We start from the raw sequence: 23,017 nt of genomic DNA on the forward strand, positions 1-23,017 counted from the left end.
TCACATTCTGCTTGATTCTGAACTTTTTAACTGATTTTTTATTATTATTAATATAATTGTTTATTATTAGCATCAATATTACCTATTATTATATTAAAATTAGTATAATAATAATAATAATTAATGAATAATAATTAGGTATAATTGAACCGCCGGATAGTAGAAGGGCATATAGCCCATTTAAATTACATTGGCTATATATGTCCTACGATCCGGCGTAAGCGTAATGAATTTAATTTTCTACATTTTGAACATTTTAAAGTTATATTTAAATGAAAACTATAATTTTTTGTCAATAATGAATGATTTAAGTAATATATAACATAAAATTTAACAAATGTTTCTTATTGACAGAAAATTGTAATTTTTATTCAAATGAAACTTTTAATCGTTTTAAATACCTATTCAAAATTAAATTCTTCGCCTTTTTACCAAGACGAATTTAAAATTTAATTTGTGTTTTTCTTTTAAATTACAAAATTATGACAGTGGACTAACTTTTTGATTTAACTGTCCGTCAGATTCTTCCTTAAAAGGCAACATGTTCATAAGAATTATTATTTAACTTATGTATAACATTGAATTTATAGTATATTTTATATATAAATAAATAGTATATTTATAATATATAAATAAACTCTTATAATAAAAATGTATCTACAATTAAAAAAAAGTTACATAATTTCAACAATTTATATGAGTATATGCATCTTTAAATTTGAAAGAAGTTAACAATTTTCCCGAATCAATCTACACAAATAAATTAAATATCTTAAATAAATCTCGATAAGCTCATGGGCTTCAATGTATCGACAGCACAGCTGCCCTAATACAGAAACCTGCTTAATTTGAAAAATATTTTCGAAATTAATTAATAATTTCAAAATTATCAAAGAACTCAGAAAAAACGGTAACATGGTGGGATGCGAGCCCACGACCTTTCTATTCCCGGTAGACTGCTCTGATTTTTTTTTTTTTTTTTTTAAATTTATTTTTTGATAACAAGATATACATAATATGATATAACGTGAAAAAATTAACAAAAACGTTCTTAAAGATGGTAAGCCTAATTTTACAATTCATAGGCAATTATAATTGAAGGAAGTGAATTTATAATTCGGTGATTAGCAGTCCATGGGCAATAGAAAGGTCGTGGGCTCGTATCCCACCATGCTACCGTTTTTTCTGAGTTCTTTGATAATTTTGAAATTATTAATTAATTTCGAAAATATTTTTCAAATTAAGCAGGTTTCTGTATTAGGGCAGCTGTGCTGTCGATACATTGAAGCACGGAGAGAAGAGTTGCAGTAAATGTGACAGAACGCGTTTAGTAAATCATTTAGTGCACCGGTTAGTGGCACCAACTGTATGTTTAGTATAATACACTACGACACCTCTCTGTTTAGTAGAATATACTGTTTGCTCAGTGTATCTTACTATCTTACTAAACAGTGCAGTAGATGGCACTGTCTGTACCGTCAGTCCAAACCTAACGATTCTGTTTAGTAGATTTAACTGCCATGTCAGTAGAATCTACTACGCCCTTCTCTCCGTGAGCCCATGAGCTTATCGAGATTTATTTAAGATATTTAATTTATTTGTGTAGATTGATTCGGGAAAATTGTTAACTTCTTTCAAATTTATTATTTAATCACCGAATGATAAATTCACTTCCTTCAATATATGCATCTTTGTTTCTCATTTTTTAATTTACAAATATACGGCACTGAATTTAGTAGCGCCACCGCACAGTGGATCAGAATTACAATTTAGTGTTCATAATCACCTATATAGCCTACAATTTTCGATGAAATTTGACTTTCTTTTTTTCTAAATCTTCAGCGATAAATTCCCCACATCGACATTGAGCCGGAATTTGGAATTTCATTTTGCAATATAGTTTATTTAAACAATTAAGTGAAAAATTTAACCTACAATTTCAATATTTGTTGACTTTTTTTGAAAAAAATTATTAAATCAACTATTTAAGTATCTTAACAATAACATATATGTCCAAAGACAAACTCATAATTAAAAATATTATTCTAATTGTTGTTAACAATAGTTTTAAACAAATACCTATAAATAATAAGAAAGAAAGAAAATATTGCTTTTTTTGCTGCAATAATTTAAATAATGGTTTAAACAAAAGGTAGGATAGAAGAATAATTGTTAATAATAATAATTATTATAAATAAATAAAATTAATTAATTAATTAAGAGCTTTTTTTATGTACATTAAAAAATGTTATATAAAAATACTCTGAGATAGGAAATAGTATTCACTTATCTTTCGATAAATAAACATTTAGTTAAATAGTTGTTTAAACAAATTATTGTTATTTATTTATTTTTTAAAATGTTTTTCTAAGGATAATTTGTTTCAATAATGATTAAAAATTTTGACGATTACAAAGCAAAGGTTCCCAGTAAAAAAAACTAATTGAAATAAATTAAAAAGAATTCACAAAGAGTTTCAGTGAATCCCGCTTTGTGACAAATACGAATTGGAGCTATGTTGCAATTTTCCTGAATTCGTCAAACTGTATTGAACTTCCAAACCTTCTATTCTTACTAATTCAATGGACAAGTTTTGGGGCCTTTAATTTTTTTTAATTCGTCAGCACGACTTCAATGCATGCCTTGGTCATTTCTTACGAATGCGAATTCGTTTGCACAACTTTAGGCAAATTGAATCGAATTCAATCGAATATACAAAGAGCTTGAATGAATCCCGCTTTCTACCAAAAATCTTAATTGAGGCCTTGGATCCAATAACTCGCCCGACGCTCGAAGGCACGCGCTAATACCAGTCGGGTAGCAGTGAGTGGCCTAGAGGCGCTCACTGCTCACTGACTGGCAGTTGCGCGTTCCTCCGAGCGTCGGGCGAGTTATTGGATCCAAGGCCTCAATTCATTTCAATCCGTTTGAATTAGTTTTTTTTACTGGGTTCCTCTACGAAAAAGCAGAAGTATGATACCTGAGATATAAAGAAGAAATTACGATCAATCCATATATAATTAGTTAAAAGTAAATAAATAACAATAATTTGTTTAAACAACTATTTAACTAAATGTTTATTTATCGAAAGATAAGTGAATACTATTTCCTATCTCAGTGTATTTTTATAAAATTTTTTAACGTACTTAAAAAAAAAATAAAAAAACTCTTAATCAATTAATTAATTTTAATTATTTATAATAATAATTATTATTAACAATTATTCTTCTATCCTACTTTTTGTTTAAACCATTATTTAAATTATTGCAGCAAAAAAGCACTATTTTCTTCTTTTTTATTATTTATAGGTATTTGTTTAAAACTATTGTTAACAACAATTGGAATATTTTTAATTATGACTTTTGTGTCTTTGGACATATATGTTATTGTTAAGATACTTAAATAGTTTATTTAATAATTTTTTTCAAAAATATTCAACAAATATTGAAATTGTAGGTTAAATTTTTCACTTAATTGTTTAAATAAACTATATTGCAAAATGAAATTCCAAATTCCGGCTCAATGCCGATCTGGGGAATTCATCGCTGAAGATTTAGAAAAAAAGAAAGTTAAATTTGATCGAAAATTGTAGGCTGTAGGTGATTATGAACAGTAAATTGTAATTCTGAACCACTGTGCACCGTACATTGTGGAGTACTTAGAAACTAACCCGATAAGAGCGTAGAATAAAATCTAGAAAATATGCTTGAAAACGAGAATTTTGAATTATTCTGAATACGCGAATTTACCTCGGAGTTCTATTCCACGGAAACGATCAAAATTTCAGAAAAATCAATTCTTCTCTACTGCTCTCGTCGATCGGGAGATAGAAAAGGATTAAAATTTTCTATTTTTCCTAATGCGCAAAGTTTTATGGTATTGCAAGTGCTTGAAAAAATATAAAGTTTTATTCTTTTGAATTGACTGCTAACGATTCTAGGTAGTCAATTCAAAAGAATAGAATGTTCGAAGAGTAAATCTGAAATGTTTATTATTCTCAATTGACTGCATCGAATTTCAGAAGCGCATTAAAAGGAATAGAACTTTTGACAAACAATTTGAAAAATAGTATATTAAGCAACAAGAGGAGAAAGGCAGCCATTTCTTTACGGTGATTTTTGTGACACGAGTGGAGGTCGAGGGCGCCGTAGGCGCCCCGAGACCGGAACGAGTGTCACAAAAATCATTGTAAAGAAATTAGCTGCCTTTATTCTCGTGTTACTTACGATATTTTTTATTCCTAATGCACAAAAGCGGCGATTTCAGATAGCAGACGACAGGGAGTAAAAGTCATTCACTTGTTCGATTTGTATGAAAATGGCGGCCGATTTCTCCCTTGGGCAAGAAAAATGCATGTGAACAGCTAATTTTATTGCCCTTGGGAGAACACGGCCGCCATTTTCATACGGTCGAAGAAATGAATGACTTTCCTCCCTGTCGGCTGCTATCAGAAAGCGCCGTTTTTGTGCATGTGGGATAAAAACCTAATTTTTCTAATTGTCTGTAAGAGCTCCTGTAGTTATTGTCTTAAAATAAAACGCAGTGCATGACAGCTATGTTTCGCGTCGTGTGAATTTCATTGTAATTTCAGTGCTAAACAGCTAAACTATTAAAATTAAATATTGAAACTAGTGAAAATATGGTTAAAAGACGCAAAGTGCTTACGATAAAATATAAAATGCTCTTATTGAAAGAAATTTTCAAGTGTTAAATGTTTAAGTCAAGTTTTGAAACCTAACCTCATCACTTTCTAGTGGAATCTTGAGTGGCAGTGAGTTAATTCAGAGGATTAAAAATTTCTACTGATTTGCTGTACTTTCTCATTCTTTTGAATGCACTTTCCATATTTTTGTGAAGTCAATTCAGATTCTGAAATTTTGGTCGTTTCCGTGGAATATGGTAACACATAAGAGTAAGAGAGTCAGACCATTCAAATTTTATGTTTTTTCATTATTTTCTACAATTTTTAAGTAAAATGCTTCTTTAAATCAATAATTTTTAATAGTCTTTGAAAAAGTTCTTTTAAAGTTTTCAAATCTGAATTTGAAACCTTTTTAAAATTCAATTATTTCTGAAAATTCACGCTATAATTATATAATCTAAAATTTTAACTGAAATTCATTTTTCAATCAATTTTTGTTGGAAAATTCTACGAGAATTCCATTATTTAAATACAAAAATAAATAATTTATTGAATAATTCAATGTTTCTTAAAATTTAATTCTCATAAAGAATTTTATTAACAAATTTTTAAAAAATTAAATTCTTGTGTCGAATTTTAATAATATTTTTAAGAATAATTACATTTTGCGAGAAATAAGATTAAAATTGTATTGAAAATAATAATTGAAATTCTGCGTTGAGTTTTATTATTTATGAAACTAGTTAAATTCCTCAAAAAAATTTTTATTATTTATGAAAATAATTAAATTATTGAATTCTTGCAAAAATTGGTTAATTGAATTCTTTTGAAATTTTAATTATTTTTGAAAATAATTACTAAATGTTTTCGTAGAATTTTATAAAAATTCTTTTAAATAATTGTTTTTAACTAAAATTCTTACTATAAATCCATTTGAATATGATCTATTTATGAATATTGTAAACGCAATTCTTTTAAAATTTAATTAATTTGGAAATATTTCAGTTAAATTATTCATTGAATAATTTATAAGTAATAATTTTATGACAGTTCTTCAAGAATTATAAGACATTTTAAAAGAAATTGTTGTCTTAAATAGAAAAAATTGAAGGCTTTGTGCACGGAAAAAATAAATTCTGTAAGAATTCCTGAATTTGTTCCATAATAATATTCCCGAACTTCATCGAAAGAAAAGATGTGCCGACCCCGTTTCTCACAAGCGCTGAATAAAAGTAAAGTCTAGTATATAAGAGACTTCCCAGGTCCCTACAACCAGCGTGCGATTCAATGCGTCGTGTATTTGCGTTTATTTGTGTATAAATTATGTGTGCGTTAGAATATATGTAGGTAGCTATAAGTGTATTATGTATGTATGTGTGTATCCTCCTCAACCAATCACAGTTCGTCTTGCTTGACGAATGTCGATCAAGTATATACGCGTATACACAACTTCTTTTTTTATTTTCTTTGCTACGGAATTGTTCCGGAACTATTATGTAGCTCTTATAAGAGCTTCTTCATATATGAAGCGACCCTCTGAATTTTTCCCGAACTCATCGGAAGTTCTACCGTCCAGACTATCTGAAATACTCAGCCGCTACATTTCGTAAAAACTATATCACATAAATACCGAGTTCTTACCATATAATTCCTGAATATCTATTTTGAAAGTTCGACATTTCTTCCAAATAACAGCTCTATAATAATTACCGACTTTTGCTCATATCCTCAATTTCGGAACGAATTCAGGAACTATTTCCGAATTATTTTTTTCCGTGTGTTAGTAGAATTCGTGGTAATTTCATAGTTTATGAGGCAAACAAGAAAGACATCAAATTTCAAACTTTTCTTATGAATTTTTAAAATTTAATTTTTTTCAGTACTTAATATAAAAATCCCTGACTTTTCCCTGAATTCCCTGTCTCAGAATATATAATTATTATAGTTACAATAGTATTAAAACTACATTACAAGTCATATTTTATCTTTATAAAAAGAATTTTGAATTAAAAATTTAAACATTCTATTATATTTAAAATTGCTAGTTGTATTCAAAAAAGTAAGTAAGAAGTTAGCCGCGCGCGAATTGTTACTAGTTGTGTATATGTGACCTGGACAGTGAAAAGGGACATTACGTGCGAAAACAAGTTTTCGAGAAAACAGCAGTTAAAGTTTAACGTAGAAAAACAATTGTAACTTTTTGAAATATTAATATTTTTTAATCAATTTAGGCTTATTTTCTTCACCGTGGATCACAGTATCAAAATTAAAAACATACAAGTAATGAAAATTTTTTTAATAATTGTTTATATAAATTAATAACAAACTCCCCAAACTCAGAAAAGATAATCTAAGTTTTCTAAATAGCAACAATAAGTATAAATAAGTGACACATGTTTGTAAGGGTTTTCAAGGCCGCTGATTACGAATATGATGTTAAATTGACAATTTGACAGTTGACAGCTGTCAAATTCTCTAAAAAGTAATCGTTTTTTGTAAAAAAGACAGTAATAAGGTTTTTGAGGTCGCTGATAACGAATATGATATCAAATTTGAATTTTAACTGTTGACAGTTGTCAAAGAAACTCAACTTTTCTAAATAATAATAAATTATCGTCTTCGTTATTTTAATTTGTATAATAACAAAAAATCAGTTTTTTCGTATTTTTACTCTTGTTTCTTTTAACTTTAAAAATTTTTTTTAAAAACTTCTAATCAACTTATGACTTTTTGGTTTTCACCATCTTAAAGAGCGTTTCAGACCCTATCCGAATCAACAAAAAAAGTAAAAAAAGATTTTTTGACACGTAAGGTCCCTTTTCATAGACCAGGTCACAATATGTATTAAAATTAAATTGATTCAAACAGTAATGAAAATTAAAAATCTTAGTAATATTAGGAAATTAATAAGAATAAAAACAAAATCATTAGTCACATTATTCGAAGACTTTGTCCTGATTTTCTCTGAAAATTTCTGAAAATTTTTCAGAGCCTATGCTCTGAAAATAAATCAACGTCTTGACAGTATTATAAGTGGAGGTATTTAATGTAATACCTATATTGATATGAATTATTATATATTTACAAGACTTATAAATATTCAATGCGTGGAATTTAGAAATATTTTACAAAATGAGGGAAGCTTAAGATGAGGAGGGAAATAAGGGACGAGGGGGTGAGTCAATATGCATTATTCATGCATTATTCATGCTGTTAGCTATGTAGTAGCTATAGCTGGTCGATAACACGATAGAATTTGCATTTGAAGACGTATCGAAAGCAGCATCCAAATCAGCAGTGGTCGTTCTTTTCCGGTTTTCAAGTCAACTTCAAGGAATTTTCCCATCAAATTAAAAACAATATTTCAGTAAAAAAATTTTATTTAATTATAAAAAGGTATTTTAGGAAAACATTTTTCATTAGTTAAACAGAATATTGAAGTGAAATTTTTTATTTAATTAAAAAAATAATTTAATAAAAATTTCTATTTAATTAAAAAATGTTTAATTATTTAGTTTCTAAAAGAATGTTAATAGAAAAAATTTTGAAAGTATATAATAATATACTATAATAAATAATAATAATCAAGGGGGTATTTTACATAATTTTCATAAAGAAGACTATTAAGATTCTTATTAGTAAGTAAAGTTTTACAAAAATTAAGAAGCTCAACAGAAAAAAAAAAAGATTTCTTTTTTTTCCTCAATATTATATTTATCCTAGTTAAGGAAGATAAAGTTCGAGATGAATTTTTTATAATGAAAAAGAATTATATCAAAGAAGAGAAAGTTTTTTGAATGGAAAATTGAATGGAGAGGAAAAATTATACATGAAATGAATATTAATAAAAGCATCAATTAATTTTTTTTTCATTATGCTTTTCGACTTTGTTATTTTTTATTATAATTATTATATACTTATATGTGTGTGTATAATAACTTGTCGACTGAAAACTGGGCCACGTAATATGAGTTGAATAGAGAATGTTTAATAGGCAAATATTGTACTTTCAAGTTTATAATTGCAATATATTAAACTTTGAGGGAAATTGAATTACTCATTTTCTACAATTTCTTGTCATTTTCATTAACTTTGGTTAACGTCAATGAATATGTGGTAAATTTTATATTAAAATTGTTCATTAAGCGTGAAAATGCTAAGGAAGAATCTTTTTCAACAAAAATAATCAATTCTTGATAAATTTTAAAGTTATTAAAATATTAAAAATTGTTTTTTAATTTTGCATCCAATGAAAAAAATTTTTTTTTGCATAATTGGAAAATGTAAACATTAATTTAATTTCAGAAATGCATTTTTTCTGATTTAATTTTTTTACAAAATTAAAAATACTAAAATTTTGATGAAAAAAATTGCAAATTTTTTGAATTTTCTCAGAATTTGTCACGAAACAATTGTCAATTCATCAAAATTGTCAAATTTTTAATTCAAATTAGAATATGAAACGCAATTATGATTTGAATTTTTTCACAAAATATAAAAAACTAAGATTTTAATTTTAGTATTGAAGAAAAATTAAAATTGAAAAATATGACGGATTTTTTTTCTATGAATTTGGATAGAAACGAAAATCTCTTGATCGAATTTTTTTTACAACATTAAAATATTACTTAGATTTTAATTTTAGGTTGTAACGATAGCATTTAAAATCTAACGTGAGAAATTATATTTCGTACACACGGTGAGCTTGGATTGACTTCAACCCAAAAGTCCGACCACCTAACCGTTTTCTTTTGGAATGACTTTGGCAATGTCTTCTGATTATTTTAAGACCAAAATGAAAATAATTGGTGGAGGGAAACTAAAATTATATTGATTTTTTTCTTTTTTTATTGGTTATTTTGTGTTATTTTTTTAAAAAAAAGATTAAACTAAATTTTTTATGCAGAAGATATAGTTTGGCATCAATAAAGAATCTCTACAATAAATAATATAATCAAACATTATTAATTTTATAATATTGGAATGAAAGTTACAGAATTTTGATAATTTGAATCTTTGTTTCCATGATTACTTATAACTGTTTATTTTCGTCTTTGTTTTTTAACATGCCAGTGATCCATAGTTTCTAAGATAAGTTTTTGTATTAATTAAAATGCGAAAGGCAGGAAGACATAATAAAAATCGTTCAAAAGTTTGTTTATTGTGTTTTGGAAGGTCAAAAATTATGATTCGAGTGCAAGGAAAGTTAAATAATTACTTTGAGGAGATGTATGAGTACGACCCTTGTGATAAAAGGTTACCTAATGCTTTGTGCAAGAATTGTCAAATAAAACTATATAAAGTCAAAAGTGGTACAGAAATCAATCTCAAATTATAATTTTCTTCTTCTCTTAAACCACTCAACAAAATTAATACTCGTTTGAACAGCAAAGCTTTGAGCCTCTGTTATGTTTGCCAACATGTAAAGAATTCTGTACGCATAAATTTCTTACAGATATAACAAAAAAATCAATTTCAGGTATGATATTTTATAACTTTTGTGTAAATTTATTACTATTTCTATATCTGTACACCTGACTTCCGAAACTCATTAAAATTTTCATTAAAATCTAATTTTTAGGAAAAATCAATACTTTTTTAGAAAAACGTTGCAATTACTGTTTTCATCAATTGGCAAAGGATACTGATAGCATTATTAGGGTAATGTCACCTTGAGTGGACCGCCTAAGCATTTTTTTTAATAAATTCTTTATAAAAGCAAATTAATCGGAGGTTTCTATTCCAAGCTTTAGTTTAGATCCCTAGATAAGTGTTTATACCATAATAGCTTTGATTTTTTTTATTTGGAAAAAACAATTGACTTTAAAAAAATAGCTAATTTTTAAGGAATGAAAAAAGTGTAACCTTGAGTGGACTACTCCTAAAAAATTGTAAAAGTTATTCTAAATTCTTTAATGTATTTAATACTTCTGATATATTGAAACAAAATTTTGCTTATGCAGCTTCAGACCATGTATGTGTCGCAATCTTTACAAGTGAAACCGCTTTTAATAATTTTGGCACATCACAGAGAAAAGCGAGTGTTGTTTTTGATGCGGGAAAATTTTGGTAGGGTAATTTTAGTGAGGATAAATTTTCTATAATAGAAAATTTACCTTATTTTCGGTGTTAAAATAACACTTCCGAGCTAAAGTTTGATGCAGACACTTTTAACACCGAATTCAGTGTTAAAATGACACTCACTTTTTTCTGTTATATATCACATCAATATCACAAAAAAATTAATAAAGAACATAAAACATAGTTTCAAACCAACTTATTGTCAATTAATTTCCATAAAAATTGTAAACTGACATTAACTTACTTATAGTAAGTGTCCAAAGTAGTTGGAAAAAAATAAGTTACCTTTTAAAACTTAAATTTTACACTACTTTTACACTTCCGAATCACTTTACTCATTGTAAGAGGGACTTCTTTTTTGGTTTGTGTTCTTAAAAATGCGTTACATCAAACGATAACGTATATAATTATCGCGGAACTTAATTTCTTACGATTTCTAGGTGCGGTGCTGCTATTCGTTTTATTTATTTTACGTTTGCGATGTCAGATAACTTAAAAACTCAGGTGGTCCACTCAAAGTGGCGGTCCACTCAATGTAACATTCCCTACTAAATGTTTCTTTAACTTTAAAAAATCATGCAGTATTATTCTATTATGTACTTGAATTCTGTTCAAAAGTACAAACCGGCCTCGGATTTTACAGTGAGCATTTGAGTCTGTTTATTCTGGCTTTAGAACCATTTGGAAAAAGTATAAAATTTCCAAAGATCTTTCGGATTATCCAAACTGACTGTTAAGAGCTGTATGTGAATACAATAATTTACATATCCTATGATACAGGATATAGGAATTTGAAAAAAATAATTTTACAAATAATATGCTCAAAAGTCAAAAGTTCGATTTCGTCATTAAATATAAACTTCAACGAGTTGTAGTAAAACGTTTAACAGTCTTCCTTTTCAGTTTTACATAAAATTGAATGTACTCTAATTCATATGTGGGTGATTTTATTGTTAAAAGGAATAACAGACAAGTTAATTTAAGAAATCTGAGTAAAATCCGTATTTCCCCCTCAATTTTCAACAAATTTAATAATTTTAAATATTTAAATGTATTATATATTGTAGAGTTTTTATTGATGCCAAAATATATATTCTGCATAAAAACAATTTACATTAACCTTTTTAAAAAAGAAATAACACAAAATAACCAACAAAAAGGAAAAAATCAATATAATTTTAGTTTCCCTCCACCAATTATTTTCATTTTGGTCTTAAAATAATCAGAAGACATTACCAAAGTCATTCCAAAAGAAAACGGTGAGGTGGTCGGACTTTTGGGTTGAAGTCAATCCAAGCTCACCGTGTACAGACAGTATATCTATATATACTACAGCACGTTCAGCCTGCTAGTCGCGAAGAGAGTAGCCACCGCGCACACACCGCGCGTCGCGGCAACGTCACGCTCCCCACCGCGAGACTTACCTGGATAGCGACCAGACTTCTATATACTTTGCTCGCACGGACATTTTCCTCAGTTCGCCGTCGAACAGAGATGCCATTGGGCGGAGGAATTTCATCCCCACTCTTGCACCATTTTACATTTAAGTCAATGTAAAATGGCTCAAGAGTGGGGATGAAATTCCTCCGCCTAATGGCATCTCTGCCGTCGAACTAACTCGGGGCTTGCTCCAAGGAAGATCGACGACAACTCTCTCCTTTTCTCTCCTTTTTTCTACCTGGTGCAAGCAGGCGGTATCTCAGGTGCAACTGGGGCTGCTAGCTTGCACTAATTCTTTATCTCTACCTGGAGCGAGCAGGCGGTATCTCAGGTGCAACTGGGGCTGCTAGCTTGCTCTACTTCCTAGAGGGAGCTGTACTCGAGACTCAGGTGCAACTGAGCAGTAGTAACACCCCTTGTTACTCCGTCGCTCCTTTCTCGCCATTGTGAACCAACCCTGTGGTGAAGAGGTGCAACTCGACCTCCACAGAGTTGATGCACTACTATCGGCCCAAAAAGAACTGGCCCCTGACTTTGAAAGCTCACAACGCAGGTAAAAAAAATCGTAGAGAGTTAAGACAAAGTCAAATACGTAGCTTACTTATCTAGTTGTTTGTATACAAAATTCCATAACTCAAAAAAATTTTTTGTTTAAGTTATGGATTTTTAATTGAAAAAAATACATGGTTTTTTGCATGTTTTTGAGAATAGGCTACTTTGAAAGCATGTAGCTCATTTAAAAAATATCCAATCGACATACTGATTTTTTTCAGTAATATTCGTATCTTTCTTAAATATATAGTGAAGAATTTTTTAAATTTTTTAATTAACATTCGGAGATTATTTAAATCAAAAATAAAAAGTTATCTCTCTTGCGAGCAGAAGCACAGCTTTGAAATAAAATGTAAATTATATAAAAGTTTCTCCTTAGACAGAAACAATTTGAAAAAACTTGTAAAAAAATTTTGTTTAACATTTATTTATAAAAATGTTTTTCATTTTTTGCTTTATTACACCATTAAAGCAAGGTGCAGGCTATCGTAAATCTATTTTGCAAAGGCGCCGAGGTCTAAAATCTTGGGAAACCCATTTTTTCTATCAGCGCTCAGGTATAAATGAGTCTGTATGTTTGTAACTGAGAAGAATTGAGAATTTAAGTGCAATAAGGGAATACGCTCAGTGTAAAGTAGATAGCAAGTATCCTCTTATTGCATGTGAACCCTTAATTTATGCAAAGAAAAAAGAAATAATTGTAAAAAGAAATTACATAATATTATTTGTTTCAAATAAATTAAAATAAAGATTTATGTTAATCAGATTCAAATAATTAAGTTGAATAAGATTAAAATAATCGAATTAAAATGGAATATTTAATTTAATTAAAAAATTGAATAATTAATTGTATTAAAAATTAACTATTAAATTAAAAATTAAATATAAAGCAGGTAATATTTAAATAAGTCACTTATCAATTATATAATTATTACTTTACTTTTAAATTACCTGATTTAAAAGTGTTACAAGTAAAAGAAAAATATTTTGTGTTTAAAGGCCCTCCTTCCTATACCACTGCTAGAACCCCAAAAAAAGTCTTCAAAGTTGTAAATAACTAATAAGAATAGAAGCATCATATAAAAAAAAGTGCGGTAGTTTACTACTGTTATAGAATTCTCTACTGTTGACAAAAGGGTTTCATGTCCGACTGCACCTTGCTTTAATGGGGTAATAAAGCAAAAAACAAAAAACATTTTCATAAATAATTATTAAACAAAATTTTTTTACAAGTTTTTTCAAATTGTTTTTATCTAAGAAAAAACTTATGCATAATTTGCATTTTATTTAAAATCTGTGCTTCTGATCGCAAGAGATATAACTTTTTATTTTTGATTTAAATAATCTCCGAAAGTTATTAAAGAAATTAAAAAAATTCTCCACTATATATTTAAGAAAGATACAAATATTATAGAAAAAAATCAGTATGTTGATTGGATATTCTTGAAATCAGCTACGTGCTTTCAAAGTAGGCTATTCCCAAAATCATGAAAAAAACCACGTATTTTTTTCAATTAAAAATCTATAACTTAAACAAAAAATTTTTTTGGGTTATGAAATTTTGTATAAGAACGACTAGATAATTAAGCTACGTATTACACTTTGTCTTAACTCTCTATGATTTTTTTTACCTGCGTTGTGAGCTTTCAAAGTCAGGGGCCTGTTCTTTTTGAGCCGATAGTAGGTAGATTCTTCAACCCAAGGTACATCTTGGGGGAAGATGAAGCTTGAACAGAGATTTAATTATTTCGGTATATTTTCCTATTGGATAAGAGGGTCAGCGAGCGTACTGGCTCTTCATTGACACGATTTCTCCCTAGTTATATATTGCGAAATCGTCCCCACTAGAGTGCACAATCTACGTAATCGTTCAATATGAAAATCGGGAAGTAAATTCATGACTAGCTTTGGGAATAATTAAATCTAGTAAAGCGTAACTCGTTAGTAAAATTAAGTAACGTAACGTAATGTAAAACTCGGTAAATATGTAAAAGTGAAACGTTCAATAGAGTAACGGTAAACTAAAATGAGTCACTATTCTCGGTTGTTAAACTAGCGAACGATATTTTATTATTAGTATTTCTACGATTTATTTTGTTAATCTAAATTTATTTTGTTTAAGATATTTTGTTATTCTTTTATTTGTTACTAAAATATACTTTCTTACGAAGGTTTAATTTATGCCTTATTAAAGACTACACCTTACTCTAAATCATAGTATATAACAGTCCTTAACTTAAATACTGTTTTGATAAATTTTTTAAGACTAGTTTGCTAAATTTAGCTAAACTAAGTACCCGGACTCCATCCGGCGAGCTATTCTTTTGGCAATTAAAAAACACGATCATTACAAGGTAGTTATGAAGAAAAATGATAATTATCAAAAACCAATTTTTTGTTTATAAATTTGAATACAAAACACAATTCTCCTGATTCGATATTTTTCCGAGAATATTTCCTTCATGAAATAATGTTTAAAAATTCTAGATATTTACAATAATTAAAATTTTAAAATTGTTTTTATAAGTTTTTTGCAAAAAATACTATTTTTTGCATAATTAGAATATACAACGAAATTCTTCTGATTTTAATTTGTTCCAACTTTTAAAATACTATTTAGCATGAAATTGTTGGTATAATCAATTATAAACATCTCTATTGTATTCCGCGGTTTTCTTATCATATTGATGGTGTTATGATCTATCTGTTACCCCCTCTTTTCTCTCTAAAATCGACGCTCTAAATTCACTTGCATTTTAACCACGCCATGAGCTGTACTAAAATAAATTCAGTTATTCTTCTGATTCGAATATGTTCACAAAATTAAAATAAAAAAATTTTGCATGAAAAAAGGTGGAAAACTTTTTGTGTAAAATTAAAATACAAAACGCATTTCTCACAATTCGAATTTTTTTTACAAAATTAAAATATTAAGATTTATATTTTAGAATTGAAAAAAATGGAAATGAAAAAAGTGACAGTTTTTTGTGTGCCATTTTTTACAGAAATTTAAATTTAAAATAAAAATTATAGAAAATTATAATACTGAAATTGAAAGTTTAATATTAAAGAAAATTGAGAATTAAAGACAAAGCGATAGATTTTTCCTGTGAATTTGAATATATGAATCTCAATTCTCCTGATTCCAATTATTTCCACACAATTAAAATACTTAAATTTTTCATTTTAGAACAGAAAGCAAAAAACGAAAATGGAAAAACTAACAGATTTCTTCTGTACATTGGAATATAAAACGCAATTTTCCTGATTCGTGATTTTTCCGAGAATATTTCCTTTGTGAAATATTTTTCGAAAATGCAGTTAAAATAACCACAAATTCTGATAGCGATTCTTGGTATACTTAACTTTTCTTTAAAGAAAAAAATCCCCCATTCGATATTTTTTCTAAAGTCTCTTTTCTAATTCGAATTTCGTCTTTTTCTACAATTTTTTGAATACAAAAATTTTGATATAAAAGGACAAAAAAAAATAAAAAAAAAATTCAAAAAATATTCTTTGGATTTTTTTTGAGAAGAAGAAAAACAAAACAAATTTTTCGAGATTATTCTATAGTTTATTAATAATAATATTTACAGTACACGAATTATACAGCCATTATTGTTATTTACACAAAAGTTCGTGTAAAAATACAGGGATTTTTTTAATAATTTGTTTATTTAGTTCGACATACGGCGCAATTATAATGCTTCATGCACTTGAAAAACAAAAACAAGTAAAATACAATATTTCATATTTTTTGCTCAAAAAATAAAACACACTTTCGCTTTCATTCGACATTTTAAAAAGCAGGTTTGGAGAGAGAATTTTTTTTCATTCTTTTACAATATTATTGATCTGTACAATATAATCTACAAATCGTAGTGATTTATATTTGTATCTTAAATTCTTAATATATTTATATACTTTTTTTTGTAAAAATCTCAACCACTATCGTTGCTTTTTTTGCAGGCACGAAAGAGAGAAATGTAGAACTTTTTCTGATTTACTGTAACGAGTAGATGACCGAACTCTATTCCATTCTCGCATTATTTTACCCTTGCAAACGTTTCTCTTCACTATATATCACCAATTTTAGACCTACAAAAGATACTTTTATATTTTGCACGAAAAACAAATTTTTATCTCTTGAATCAAATTTTTTATCTTTGCCTTTTTTATTGAATGAAGCCGTGTAAGATAATATTCATCGATTTTCTCTACTACATTGATTTTTTTTTATTTTAATTTATTATAAGTATACGTATTTTATGTTTTTATATATTGTTTTAAAACTGCATAATTTTCAAAATTTATTATCATTGTACTTTGTCACCTTTTCGCAGAAAAAAAGCAAACGGCCGTTATTGAGATTTAAAACAAAAGCATCTAGAGATTTCTCGTTATTTTCTCTTATCATACAGCAAATAAAGTTTTCTTTGTTTTGGAATGCAAAATGAATAAAGAAAAATTTTTCCAAATATGAAATCAGTATTGAACTATTTAAAGTTTAAAGTGTAAAAAATGAGTAATTTTGAATTTTTTTTGATTTTGCAGTCTCAGTTGACATATTATAAAGTGGCTTCGAATAATCAACGAAGTGGAAGACGTTTAATATTATTCAGTTATGCATATCGTTATACATTATTCTATTCAATAATGTTACTATTATTATTATATAAATCAATTATATACATAAAATTAATTATCTTTTAATTATCTAAGTGTATCCCCATGACAATTATTCATATACACTTGAATTTTCGACTATTTTTCAATCGCTCTCAATATATTTCATATAAGATAGAGATTACAATATTATTATTTGTATATAATATAAAGTATTTTATTTATTATCTTATACTTTTTTTTATACAAAAATTGTTTTATTGCTCTATTTATATATGTGGAGAATTTTAAACTAGCTAATTAACAAAATTTATCCGCAATTAACGCTGAGGAAAAAAGCGATTAAAAAAAAGTATTTTTATTAAAATACAATCGTATAACAACTTTAAAATACACGTTGTATAATCACATTGTTTCGTGTGAAAACGAGAAAATTTATTATGTACAATTGCATTTATCGACTGGAAGCTTGAAAACGCAAATTTCCAAATAATGGCATTAAGTAAAAATTACAAATACATAGTTTATAATAATTGTAACGGAAATTTGATATTGGGTCGAAAATTATTTTTTCTCGAGTAGGGGAGAGTGGGGCAAAATGGGGTAGGCGGGTCAAATGGGGTACCTCTGTTTTTCCATGATAGGTACTTTTAATTTTTTTATCCTCGACATATATCATTCATGTTGATAAGAAACTGTTATTAATTATGAAGACACTCCAAAAAAAATTTTGTTTTGAAAGTTATACAACTTTAAAGTTTTAAGCAAAAAAAATATGAATGTTTATCGAAATTAAAGTGCTTACAAAACTTTTTGGGATAATGCATTTAATTTGGCAAGTGTGGGATCTTTTTCAGCACTTATTCTAGAGTAATTTCCAATAGAATATATTGTTAAATTGTTTACAATAACTTAGAAACATTGCATTTTGTTTTAATATGCAGTGTGGGGCAGAATGGGGTACCTAAGTGTGGGACATGCCGGAAGCTACGCCGTTTCATTAAAACTATTTAAAAACATTATATTATGTATATTTAAAGGTTTCCTGCAGAAGAAGCGATATTTTTGTTTCGAGACATTTATACTATCGATGTTTCACTATCGATATATCGATATTTTGCAATACCGATGTTTTTTTGTTAAATTCTAATAAATATTACTTGTTTTTTCATAGTAATATAGAATCCTACTTTTTGTTTGTATTTATAATCTCATACAACAAGAATTTAATGAATTTTGAAAAAATATTTCATGTTTTGTTTGCCCCAGGGGTGGGGCAAAATGGGATTTTAGCACTTTCTCAGAAAATACAATATAAGTTCTTTCAAAAATTTTTTTCTCCGCTATTATCATAATTTCCTCAAAGCTAAGTGTACAAAGAACAATTTTGAAGTTTAGCTGAATCGGTTTATTCGTTTGGTTCTCTGTAAACAGCCAATTTCAAAAAGGTACCCCATTTTGCCTCACTCTCCCCTAGTAATCATTTAGGTATCTAGATTAAATTTTTAAAAATTTTAACATTGTTTGCAAAATTGAAACGTTTTTTCTCCTCTTCTTAATTCTTCAAAAGATTATTTTTTTAACTTAAAAATCTTTTTCTGTCTTTAATTTTTTTCCAAAATCGTATTTTTCTAATTGAAAAAAATATAATTTCCCTTTATTCAATTTATTAAAAAAATTAATGCCAAAAAATTTGTCCTTTCGTAATTATTATAAAGAAAAAACTAATTTTTGAAAAAAAATTTCGAATAAGAAGTCGTTCGGAAAATTGTTTTCAAAAAAATGTCTGGGAATAATTTTTTTTTGATAAATTGAAAAAGGGAAAAATATATTTTTTCAATTAGTAAAAACGATATTTTTTATTTTTAAAATTATCTTTAGGTACTGTTTTTAATTTTTAAAAATCGATTTTTTCAAATTAAAAAAAATTATTGAATAAACAAAAAATGAAATATAAATAAATTTTTCAAAACATTGCTCGAGAAAAATCTAATTAACTTGAATAAAATATCAAATTTTCAATTATTAATTTTTGATGTTTAAAATTTTAAATAATGTGTTTTAAATTGTCTTTAATTGTATTTAATTTTTATTTGCAACTATTCTTTGCAAACGTGTGAAATACTCTTCAATTATAAGTGGAATGTAAGTTTCAATTAACGAAACTCACGCAACTATTTACAAGATCACAAAAGTATGATTATTAATGAACTCGATGATAGTTTTCATTCCGTCATTATTATTTTGTTTTTACATTATTACAATAGTCTTACGATTTTCTAATTGCACGTTAAAATTATCGTAGAATTATAAGCATTTCTAATTAGCATCATGAAACAATACTGAATAATATTCGAAGGAATAAATTAAGTCCAATATAGTAATTTAATTAAAAATTGGACGGAGAGATTGTTTTGAATGATGGTCAACACTTTTAGTTTTTTTTTTTTTTTAAAGTCGATAAATATTTCCGTGTTGTAAAAATACGAAATTGGATTATAAATTGTCTTTGACAAAAATGTACTAGGAATGTTATTATTCTTTTTGTTTCCTTTTTAATATTTTCAATTTTTATTTTTTGCTTTTCTACTTTTAGTTTTTCTTCTTAATTTTTGCTTTTATTTTTAATTTTTAATGATTACTTTTATTTTTGCTTTTGGAAAATGAATTTTTCTTTTGAAGGGGCAGTGTGGAAGTAGTTTTCATATTGGCACATATCACAATTGATGAAGTAGCTGACGCATATATTATGGCAATGTTCGGTTAGCTCTAATACATTATCAGGGACAGATGAAATTATTATAATTTTAACAATGCCTACTAATCGTTATAATAGGCAAATAACAGAATTATTAATCGTGCAACATTTACATTTGGTCCAAAGTTCATCGACTCTAATAATATTGACTAATTATTACTACTACATTCGCACACGTTCTCGAAATATATTTTATTCCCTCAAGTAAAATATTTGTTTCCCATAGTTATTTTCACATGACTAGGTGGTTGGTGGTTTAATAACGACACTCGTCGCCAAAAATTTAGTTTGAAAATTAGAAAATGAACCGAAAAAATAATTAATTTCTATTTGTTTCTTCAATTTTTTTCTAATTCTTTTCTTTTCTCTTTTATTTACCTAATTTAGTTTATTTTATTTATTGTTTCAATTTTATTCAATAATTCAAGAAAGAAATTTCGATCAATGAAAAAATTAATTCTATGCAATCAATTTGGAAGAAAATAAAATTTACAAGAATAAAGTACAATTTTGTTTGTAGGTACTTCATTTTTTGATTGAAAATTTTTGGCAACTATTGTCATTGAAAGATCTACCTTTATTTGTATATATTTTAACACTAGAAAGAGTAAATTCACATACCACTTCTAGGGTTAACAACTCCATCATGGAATATGAATAAATTTCAATAAAATCGCATTCTTCACCTTTAATTAATTGTAATTTTTGTTTGCAATTAAAATCTATTGACATTTATTTTACATTTATATATATATATATATTTCGTCCCATTTTCAAGCACACCGAAAATTTATATTATTTCAAAGTGTACATCTCGCTTTTTCAAATCGATCTATCTATTTACGCTTTAAGCACATTATGTAAGTCAGTTTTTATTTCTTTTTTTGTAATTTTTTACTTTTTTTTCATTCACACGACCCATCGCCTCAAATAAATCATCGCGAGAATCGTGACTAGCTGGTTTAAGTGCAAGAGTTTTTTTCTTCTCATTTTATTATATTAAGAAAACTTTTTCTCTGTCAACGATGAGAAAAGTAAATCACAGTAAAAAAATTTATTTACATATAGGGTATTCTCCCCTGCGCTATCGTTTATCGATTTCCATTATAGGAATCAGTTTTAATTAACTCTAATTCTCAATTTTTTTAATTTTTCCCCTTTTTTGTTTCTTTTGTGTTTATTTTCCTTAAAAGCTTTACGCGAGAGGTTGTTAGCTTCTCTTCTTCGGCAAATAAGATTACAATTATATCCCTTCCAAGCGAGTAAATTATATTTCCTCCGTGAATGTCGCTGAAAATATTGCCTGAAAATTAACATTAATCTACTTAATACCGTAAGTGAATTGATTTTATAAAAACTTTTATATTTCTATCAAGTTACATAATTTACTGGGTTGCGAAATAAAATTTTCAGGTAACACTTTGCGTTTAATTGTTAATAAATAAAGGAGAGATAAAATTATGAACCACGAGAAATTTGTAAAATTACAAATTTCGTAATTTTAACTGCAGGGTTGACAGAAAAATTTGTTTTTCCTTTCTCTTTTACTTTTGCCTCATATAACCAGACAGAATTTTGACTTTTTTTGGTCTCAGTAAAAAATACCTAGAGGAGTTCAATTTAAATTAGGAAAAAAATTATTAAAAAATTCAATTATTTTAAGTCAATTTTAAATTGACAATTATTATTAGTCAATTTAAATTATTTAAAACATTTCAATACATTAGGAAATTTAATTATTTTTAGTCGAATTTTTGGAAATTTCAATTATTTAAAAATTTTTTACTAATATTTTCTCGGTTATTTCCAAAAATTTCAGTAAAATTATTAAAGAATTCAATTATTTTTAGTCGAATTCTTAAAAATTTCAATTATTTAAAAAATTTTTAAATTATTTTCCCTCGATGACTAAAAAATTTTTCATTTTTAAATTGAATAAAAAAAATTAAATAAATCTTATCTTAAAAATTACAAATTAATACTGCGTTTAACTAAACTATTTAATAATTATAATCCACATCATCTTTGAAAAAGTTATTCTAGAATTTAATTATTTATAGGTAATTCTGAAAAAATTATGTTTCTGAAAAATTGTAATTTATTTTTTTAAAGACATTTAAATGTAAAAAAAAATTTTATAAAGAATTATTAACCCTTCAACGTTCAAATTTTGTTTTCCATTCAAAATTGATAAAATTTGGTAACTAGGGGTTTTCGGTGTCGCTGATTACGAATCTGATGTTAGATTTTAAAAATTCAAAATGGCGGATCCAATATGGCGGACCGAAAATTTAAAATTTGATGGATTTTCATGAAACTTGGTATCTAGGGGTTCTCGGAGCCTCTGATGACGAATATGATGTCAGAATTTGAAAATTTTAAATGGCAAATCCAATATGGTGGACCGAAATTTTTAAATTTTATAGATTTTTATGAAACTTGGTACCTAATTCGTAATCAGCGACACCGAAAATTCCTTAATACCAACTTTCACAAAAATACATCAAACTTTACAATTTTGAATTTAGAGAATCTGACATCAAATTCGAAATCAGCGTCCCCGAAAATCCGTAGATATCAAGTTACATGAGAATACATCAAACTTTACAATTATGTTCCGCCATATTAGCTTTGCCTTTTTGGATTTTGAAAATCTGACATCAGATTCGTAATCGGCGACCCTGAAAACCCATATCCCAGTAGCACGTAATATTACAGCGATATTGAGAACACTGCCTTAACATTACCAATATTGCCTCAATGTTGTCAATGTTACTGGAACATTACGTGCTGCTGGGGTAGATACCAAGTTTCATAGAAATTCTGAAAATTTTTAATTTTCGGTCAGCTATTATGAATTTTTTAAAATCTGACATCTAATTCGTAATCAGCGACCCCGAAAACCCATGGATACCAAA

At 27.2% G+C, this 23,017-nt stretch overlaps 2 protein-coding genes across 7 annotated transcripts in view; one reads left to right on the forward strand and one right to left on the reverse strand.

Annotated features, from left to right (window-relative positions):
• LOC122510573 (ATP-dependent RNA helicase abstrakt) overlaps window positions 1-23,017 on the forward strand; it is a 276,756-nt gene that overhangs the window by 197,044 nt on the left and 56,695 nt on the right. The gene's annotated exons all lie outside the window — the stretch shown is intronic.
• Window positions 19,325-23,017, reverse strand: part of LOC122510570 (disintegrin and metalloproteinase domain-containing protein 10) — a 1,090,443-nt gene continuing 1,086,750 nt past the window's right edge. For all 6 annotated transcript variants that reach the window (XM_043625327.1, XM_043625328.1, XM_043625329.1 and 3 more), the window contains one exon: window positions 19,325-21,402. The gene's annotated coding sequence lies outside the window, so the exon portion shown is untranslated. The remainder of the gene's footprint in view (window positions 21,403-23,017) is intronic.

The sequence above is a fragment of the Leptopilina heterotoma genome, unplaced genomic scaffold, assembly GCF_015476425.1.
Source record: "Leptopilina heterotoma isolate Lh14 unplaced genomic scaffold, ASM1547642v1 Lhet_70, whole genome shotgun sequence".
Classification (NCBI taxonomy): domain Eukaryota; kingdom Metazoa; phylum Arthropoda; class Insecta; order Hymenoptera; family Figitidae; genus Leptopilina; species Leptopilina heterotoma.